This window comes from Helicoverpa zea, chromosome 27 (genome assembly GCF_022581195.2).
Source record: "Helicoverpa zea isolate HzStark_Cry1AcR chromosome 27, ilHelZeax1.1, whole genome shotgun sequence".
Taxonomy (NCBI): Eukaryota; Metazoa; Arthropoda; class Insecta; order Lepidoptera; family Noctuidae; genus Helicoverpa; species Helicoverpa zea.
In genome coordinates this window covers 3,062,407-3,071,422 of record NC_061478.1, presented here as the reverse complement: position 1 = coordinate 3,071,422, position 9,016 = coordinate 3,062,407, and the positions used below count along the sequence as shown (strand labels likewise).

Sequence of the window (9,016 nt, the reverse complement as noted above, 5' to 3'; positions counted from 1 at the left end):
CATTGGCTATAAAAGTTAAGTACGGTTACTGATACTTATTCATGTTTTAACTGAGTTGTCCACGCACATTTTGTTGGCGAAAAAAAAATTTACCCTTCCACACTAGTCCACAATTTTCCCGATTGCCGGAAATTGTTCTCTGGACGTTTGCAGTAATATGGGAATAATGAGTACCTAATTATTTAGTCCTAATTTAGCTCGAGGCGGGTTTCAGATCGTCATGTGACACGCCGTCGAGAAACATGAACGTTTGACAGCGTCAGATATTTATACTAGATGACTTATCACAATTTCGGAGTTCCGCAAACCCAATAAATGGTTTGTTAAGAACCAGTATGAGCAGCATCAATTAAAGCATTTTCTAATACCTAGGTAATTGGAAAAAAGGCTCGGAGGATGATGGATGAATGTGTCATACCTAATCCAATTAAATACGTAAATATACTGGTTAATATACCTATGTCGATTGACACAAAGAAAAAATAAAAATACACAACAAAAATATACTCTTAGAATTTGGTCAATTGAATTAAAAATCGTTTGGGCTATCTGTGTGTTATTTTATAAAGAAATGCACGCAAGTCGTGTCGTGAGCGTCACGTATTATTTAAAACTGACAAACGCATCACTCGCACTCGATTTTGGCACTAAAATGATGTAGAGGAAGACAGTCGAGCTATTTATTAATAAACCATCCAAAATAAACTTATAAAACTACCAATATAACTTGGTCTACAAACTAGTTAGTTCTTTTAAGAAATCGGAGGCCAATTTGTATTGGTTATGTCATTATTATTAGGGTGCGTTTAAACGGGCTTCATTTTCGGGTCAGGCTAGTACCAATGCAACTTTTCTAAGTTTGTATGTACTTTCTAAGTATATCTTGGACACCAATGACTGTGTGTTCAGAAGGCACATCAAACTGTAGGTCTTGGTGTCATTTGAAAATCTTTGGCAGTCGTTACAGGTAGTCAGAAGCCAATAAGTCTTACCTAGAGGTATTGGGTTGAACGGGTAACTGGGTTGAGGCAGTTACGGCAGTCGCTCCTTGTAGGTAAAACACTGGTACTCAGCTGCATCTGGTTAGACTGGAAGCCGACCCCAACATAGTTGGGAAAAAGGCTGTGGAGTTAATGATTAGTGTGGCAGGTATTGCTTGCAATGTTGCGAGCCACATATTGTGACAAAAATGTTGCCCGTCTAAACGCGACCTATTCAAATCTTTTAAAGGGTCATAACAGTCAAAGATTATATTTCGAGTGGTATTAATCGATTTTAGTAGCAATTAGAGGGGTGAAATGAGTAGGTAACGAACAGAAATAGTCGGTTATGAGCACTAGTGGGTAATATTCGGTTTGGTTAATGATATTTATGGGGTTTGCTGCCATTTTGGGGGGCTGGTTATGGCTTTGTAACACGGGACTTGTGTTTTGAAGAAATGGAACGTTCTTGGACTTCAAAGACAAAAATTACCTTATATACCTTGGTTAAAAATTACCTTACCTTTTGACTTACTCGTCAGGAATTTAAAGAAAAACGATAGTTTATGCTGTCGGTGACAACGGGCCTACACTCTGTATGTAGTCATCGCTAAAAAAAATCAACGGACTTTGATGCGGTTATTTTTATTTTTTATTTTATTTATTTATTAGGTTAGCCAACAGTTATGTACACTATAACCTTTTTGAGATACAAAAAATTACAAAAAAATAGGGGAGTCCGGGAGAGTTTACCCGACTTCGACTAAAATGCTCATAAATCTCTTTATATTCATAAAAAACTATTTTCTAAAAATTTTACCCTAAGCTGCATTATTAAGGTTTATTTTTTCTTAAGAAAGTTTTGTAAATCATTAATACTTTTCGAGTAATTAACGATTTCTACCGAAGTGAGATTTGGCTATTATCTCCCGACTGGGTGGGAGACTTGACCACCCGACAAGGGAGACTTGGTAAAATAAAAATAACAAATTATAATTAAATAAAGAAATAAATTAAAAAAAAACATGGCATATAATAATTATATAGTTTCAGTCTGTCTACAGCAAAATATCTGGTACATTTAACAATATCTCCATGAGCTATCATCATACTTGGGTTTGTCTTCAGGGTCTGTCTCACTGTCACTTGACTGTAAAACTTGTCTTTTCACTGTATTTGTCCTTGCTTTACCTTTTTGTTTCTGTTTAGTTATTTTACGATTTTTTTTGGCCCGATTATATCTTGATTCTCATCTTGGTGTCCCTTTTCTGGTGTTTTTGTTAAAATTTAAGTTTTTCCGGGCTGTCTACTACGACGGATTTTCTTTCTGGGAGAAGCTTTGGGAAAGGGATGAATCGTTTGTGGCAAAATTACTTTAGTTTTTTGTCGTGAATCAGAATCTACCGTTGTCCTATCTAGATCTTGAGATATAGAAGCTAACTCTGGTGATTGTCTTATTATTGAAATTGCTGGCTCGGATTCCTCCGTCAAAATTGATGGTGAACTCGCTCTAGTCTCTGCAGTTTCATTTATTTTTCATTTAAAAATATTACTGCAACAGAAACAGAGGGAGATTAACCTGGGTAAAGTCTCCTCCCGTCGCCATGATAATGTCTCCCACCCCACGCCAAGCTATCCGTTATTCAATTTACAAAAGAAACTAAAATATCTAAGTAAAATCTGTCTGTCGTAAAGGTTATAAGGATAATTACACTAAGGGTATGTATTCATCACATGCTGAAATCTATAAACAGTAAGCAACATTAGTCAAATATCGAAAATTGAAAAAAAGTACTTGCGGGGCTCAAAAACGTGTATTTACTTGTAACTCTAAAACGAAACTGCCGAACGCAACAACGCCGCGTAAGTAAGGTGGCAGGCGCCTATGGGTTGTAAGAAGTGTGGCAACGTCGCAATATCTAGGTAAACAGAGATTCCATGACCAGTGGCTATTGTCTCCCCCCTGCTAAACTATCCCGGACTCCCCCTACATTTGTAAGTGTAATAACTACTTACTGGCTAACACAACATGCACAGAAAAATGGTTAACATTCAATATTAAGTTATTTAAAATTAAACAATATCCGTCTTACCACAAAAACTTTTAATCGTCAGTTTAAGCCTTGTCTAAAAAAATGTCAAATTATGACGTTGACATATGGTTCATTTTGCAGCCACAATTTTTTTAGAAAACTGTAAAACAGGCGTTTAAGTTTTTGTAGTAAGGCCATATAAGAACAACGTTTAAAAGACACCAAGATAAGTATACATGAACTTATATACCTACCTACATAGGTCTTAACAAAATAATAAAAAAGGGATTATATAAAAACAAATAAATTAATTAATTATGTGTATTGAATTATTATTAAATTTAAATTATTGTAGTTGAATTTTCATTATTTATTTAATTTAATTTTAGGCAGCTCTCAGAACACAATTGAATAATTGTTTTACTAAATTTCCCGATGCTATCATGGTGTATATCGATTGCGTCACTGCAGCTGTTAATTACTTTGCATAATCGGGGAATAGCTGACGGTTCTGCGTAGAGGTGGATAAAGAGGTATAAGATTACTACAAGGTTACTAGGAGTCTGGAAGGGGCGCGGAATCTAAAGAGACCAAGCAATGTGGGGCAGTCAATTTTATTTCTCTCTAGTTTATAAAGGAATAATGCGTCTGTAACATTAGCTCTGGTTGATAGTGGCAGCATCCTAAAATACCGCAACCGGGTGTTGTAGGAAGGCAAACATTTACATTTACCTTGTGAAAATGCAAGGTGCCACAAAAAGCGTTTTTGGACTCGTTCTCATCGTAACATGTGTGTAGCGTAGTGTGGCCTCCGAACAACACTGCAGTATTCCAAGATACTTCGAACCAAACTATTGTATAGCATAATTTTAGTGCTACTTTGGTTAAAACTTTTGGTATTCCTTATAACAAACCCTAACATTTTTGAAGCTTTTGTAATTATTTGTTCCATGTGAGGTATAAATGTTAACTTATCATCGAACAGGACTCCTAGATAGAAGAGAAAGAATCAAAGGATTCTTTCCACCTTGTGTATTTTCTCGCTATTAACCATGTACTCTAAGCACATGATTGACCCGTGCATCGGAGAGCACGTAAATGTCGGTCCTGCGCCTGATCTCTTTCTGGTCGTGTCGGATTGCCGTCCCATCGGGCTATGAGAGTGAAGGAATAGTGAGTGCACGTGTGTCTGCGCAAATGCTAGTGCTCAAATCTCCTCAAAATCTCCTTAAGTATATGAGAACAGCCGCCGTGGCCAAAATTGGCCGTGGACGCCATTATCACCTAGTTATAAAGGTTCTAGTATCTGTCTATGTCGCTATCTGTGTATGTATACCTATGTTCTAGTATAATGTCTTTTTAAAATATGTTCTAATCTTGTTTTCGTATTTGTTTTTTTTTTTTTGGAGCCTTTGGGGTACATACAAAAAATATTTCCTATTTATAATAATAGTAGGTACTGGTAACTGGTGAATACGATAACTGGTGAAATGATTAAAAATAAAAACAACTTCTAACAGTCTAAAGGAAGTTTAACTTTTGTAATTTGATGCGGTAACATCAAAGACTCTATCTTGTTTATTCCCGGCGGCCATCTTCCCGCCATGTGTCAAAATGTGGCGCGAAAATATTATAATTGGAACTCTATTCTCGGATTGTCTTGTCTGTGGTAAAAAGTTTCATCAAAGTGATCTATGGAAAAAAAGTAAGCAAATGTCTTTAGACTAATAAAAATAGCATACAAACTGTTTCCCGTGGTTTCATCCGCGTTCTGAAGGAACTTTCCCCACATGGATAAAAAGTCGCATGAATTTGCCTGAACTTCCACTAAGCAATGAGAAGGTAACAATGAGAATGTTGCAGTGGCCTAGTGGGTAAAGAACCAACCTCTCGAGTATAAGTCGGCACAGTGCGCGCCTCGTGCGCCCCGCTGCCCCGCTCCCGTCCCTGCGGCTCCTCCGCTCGCCGCCGCTCGACCGCTCGATCAGCTGCTCGTTTCTGCAGCCTCGGCGAAACCTAACGGTGTTCGTCGAGAATATGCCAGCGTCGCCGGAAGCACAATTGGTGCAAAAATGAAGCCTGTGCCCGTAAAGGGACCGGATCGGGCTGATGATGATGGGTTCGTAATGGTGCAAAGGAGGAAGCGCCGTCAGCGAACCAACAAGAATCGCTGCGGCACGGCCCCTATTGAGCCTAACATCAAAATCCGTGCCGCCAAGCCGAACACCCCGGTGTACATCTCCCGCCTACACTACACCACTAAGGCGGAGGACATCGTGGAGTACGTGCGCCAGAAGCTGAAGTACGCCCCGAGAGTGCAGCTGCTGGAGTCGCGCCATAACGCCAACTTCAAGGCGTTTGTGGTGCGAGTGCCGACGTGTTTCCTGCACCTCGTGTTGGACGAGAACTTCTGGCCACAGGGCGTGGTGTTCCAGTTCCGTGGTGGACAAGTGCCACAGAACCGCACGGAGTGACATAGTGCGTAGTGAAGTGTTACTAACATAGATTTAAGTTTTATATGTACTAACAATGTTTGTATAATGTATTATGTATGTTAGTCTTTAAGGTATATATTTATGGGCCTATGCAGCCTGAAAATAAAGAGATTTGATAAGGGAGTCGGTTCGATTCCAAGTCAGGCAAGTACCAATGTAACTTTTCTAAGTTTGTATCTACTACTATCTTATGTGCTTTCTAAGTATAACTTGGACACTAATGACTGATAAAAAGGTAAAGGAAAACATCTTGAGGAAACCTGGACGATAAGGTCTGAAATCACCAACCCGCATTGAGCAAGCGTGGTGATCGACGCTCAATCCTTCTCCGTGTGAGAGGAGGCCGCAGCCCAGCAGTGGGACGATAAAAGGGCTGTAATAGTAACAGAACTGAGAAGGTACAATTCCCACTACTTTTCTTATAAAATAACAAATAAAGGTCATTAAAATTAAAGATACTAAAATCAAAAATAAAATGCAAATTAGTTTTTTATTATTTAATTTTATTTCCTTATAAGTAGGTATTTACGACGGAATAAGGAAAGATGAGCAGAGATATCATAATTCATAGGTCAACTACGACTGTTGGGTATGACCAAAACGCTCCGTTACGGGTGAACTAACGCGAGGTTCCTTGACACATCTGTCAAAGATTGGTCTTGATTGATTGGTGATTTGGTTTGAAAAAAATGGTGGGTTCCAAAGAAGGCGTATAAGGGCGGAGCTGGTCAGCAGGGCCAAAGCCTGCCGGGGCTGCGGGATTGTTCGAAAGAGTTACCGCGGCCCTAGTACTTAAATGGCCTACGATGGAACACGACGGTTTTAGTCAGTAAGAGTCGGACACTCCCTCACCGCTGCTAACTAAAAAAGAAAAAAATAGGTGGAGCTGGTTACGTTCCTCGTCCCCCGAACACCCGCATTTTATCGCTACTTTCTTGAGAGATTTTCCGTTTCCATTATGACATCTCCGCTCGTCATTTTATTCTCCATGGTATTTATTCTTCTCACTTTTGGTTGGTACAGAGCGTTTGTATCAACCTCAGTTCTTCGTCGTGTTGGTTGCTGTAACCATCAATTTTAGATTGTTCAGCCAGAAGTTTTTGAATCAGCTTGGATTTTGAATAACTGCATTGCAAACGCGATCTGGGCACCAGAGAAGCTTTCACTGAAAAAATAATTAATAACAATCATTTATCAGGACTCATCTTTAGTAGGAAGTTTGAGAGTTAAACACCCTTGCTAATTTTGCTATAGACCCAAAAATATTTAAATATACCTCCAAGAGCATACAAGCTGTAATTACAAAAAAAAAACTGCCGTGAAGTGAATACGACAACATAAACGTCAGTTTTCTTAGAACAACTGCTTACTATGAATATTTTTACGTTCAATTTTCAAAGATATTTAAGTAAATTATAAATAGTAAGTTGTTTTAATAAAAGCCTTAATGTTCTCGCTAAAAATGGGCCATAGAAGATCACATCAACCATCCATGTGGCTGTTTTACCCGTTTTCAGAATCGACTTCCACCTTTCCTCATACCAAAGTTCATCTCGAAAAGTTCAGCCGTTTTACCGTTTTGTCTGATGGCGATAAACTCAAAAACGTCTGCACTAATTGTTATGCGGTTTTCCCTAATAGGTAGTGGTCCATGATTAATGTTAGGTAGCTATATATGTGAATAAGTCACCCGCATACCATGGGAAATAATCACTGCATTTGGATAAGAAGTAACTTCATCCTCCGAGCCTTTTTCCCAATCATGTTGGGGTCAGCTTCCAGTCTAACCGGATTCAGCTGAGTACCAGTGCTTTACAAGAAGCGACTGCCTATCTGACCTCGTCAACCCAGTTACCCGGGCAACCCGATACCCCTTGGTTAGACTGGTGTCAGACTTACTGGCTTCTGACTACCCGTAACGACTGCCAAGGATGTTCAATGACAGCCGGGACCTACAGTTTAACGTGCCATCCGAAACACAGCCAATGGTGTCTAAGATATACTTAGAAAGTACATACAGACTTAGAAAAGTTGCATTGGTACTTGCCTGACCTGGGATCGAACCCGCGCCCTCATACTTGAGAGATTGGTCCTTTACCCACTAGGCCACCACGACTTTTGGATAAGAAGTAACTTACACCTTATTAAAAGCGCTCATTCAAACCACAAAACAAACAAACTCTTTAGCTAGGTTTATAACATGACAACAAAAGCAAACAAAGAAAAAATTATTATTCACACCAAATACCTTCTTCTTATCGAGTGAGCTGCAGGTTTAATCACCTAACAAGCCCTAGTGTCAGAGTGTTCTCTACTCCGCCTGACAGCCTCTGACGTGGAATTGTAACAACGACTGCTACTGAGTAGCATTACAGAAAGTGTGCACAAGAAAATAATACAAATAAAAGAAGATAAACAATAAAAAAAAATTGGCATAGCCTAAGATACTCGCAGATAATGCAGCTTTCTAATGGTGTGAGAATTTTTGAAATCGGTCCATTAGTTTCTGAGCTTATCCATTACAAAAAAAAAACAATAATATATTTTTTTCTTCTTTGTAATATTAGTACTTACACATTATACAGGGTGCGCGTCATACCTAATCACATTAAATCCTATCGCATATGCATACTTTATGATATTCTATGGCAAATTGAAAAAAAATAACCTAATCCATTCAGTGGTTTTGACACAGGAGTCATTTTTCGTTTTTATAATTTACAACATCATGTGTAAACAGAGATTAGGAGTATCGAATGTTTTGACCAGTTGACAGCTGTCAGTTTTCAAGGGAGAATTTCAGTTGTTTGTGATGACTGACTCTTAGATGGTGTTCTAATTTTCGCACATTTTTATTATATTTACTTTGTTAAAAAAATCTTTTTTTTTTCATATTTTTTTGTGTTAATCGACATTCCACATATATTAACCAGTATATTAGCGTATTTATGTTAATGCGATTAGGTACGACACTCCCGATATAAATGGTTGCACACACATGCACACTGATGCAGTGCAGTGCAGTGATAAAATCTTGTTAAAAACAAAAGAAATCACTCACCTTCCATATTAAAAGTACAAAAGACCACTAAAAGGAAAACCGTCAAGTTAAAATACTTCATTTTTAAATTGTCACACGTCCGTTCACAACGAAAGACTGGAGTCAAAGAAATCTACAAGCTTATTTTAATCATCGCTAATTTATTCCTCATTTATAATATGGGGCAAATTATATAAAATGACATACTTATATATAAGGAAATACATAATATTATGAACTATACTTCGGCCGTTCAGAGAATGCGTTCCTGACACCTATCAGTTAGTCACGACTAGTGATGGGCACAACATAACACTGAGTTCGTTACCGTTCCTTCAAAATGAACCGCCGCATTATTTTAAGATTATTTTCGTTTTAAATTGGCGGAATCATTTGTTTTATATTTTAGTTATTTAAGTGGAAACCAAAAAAAGGTAATATTCATATAATAAAATTGTTTTATTTATT

At 38.1% G+C, this 9,016-nt stretch overlaps 1 long non-coding RNA gene across 1 annotated transcript; it reads right to left on the bottom strand.

Annotated features, from left to right (window-relative positions):
* Window positions 1–5,990: 5,990 nt before the first annotated feature.
* Window positions 5,991–8,763, bottom strand: LOC124643413. The gene is made up of 2 exons (XR_006985939.1): window positions 8,570–8,763; window positions 5,991–6,673 (listed from the first exon to the last, which is right to left on the bottom strand). It is a non-coding gene; the product is annotated as an uncharacterized LOC124643413 (long non-coding RNA).
* Window positions 8,764–9,016: the final 253 nt, after the last annotated feature.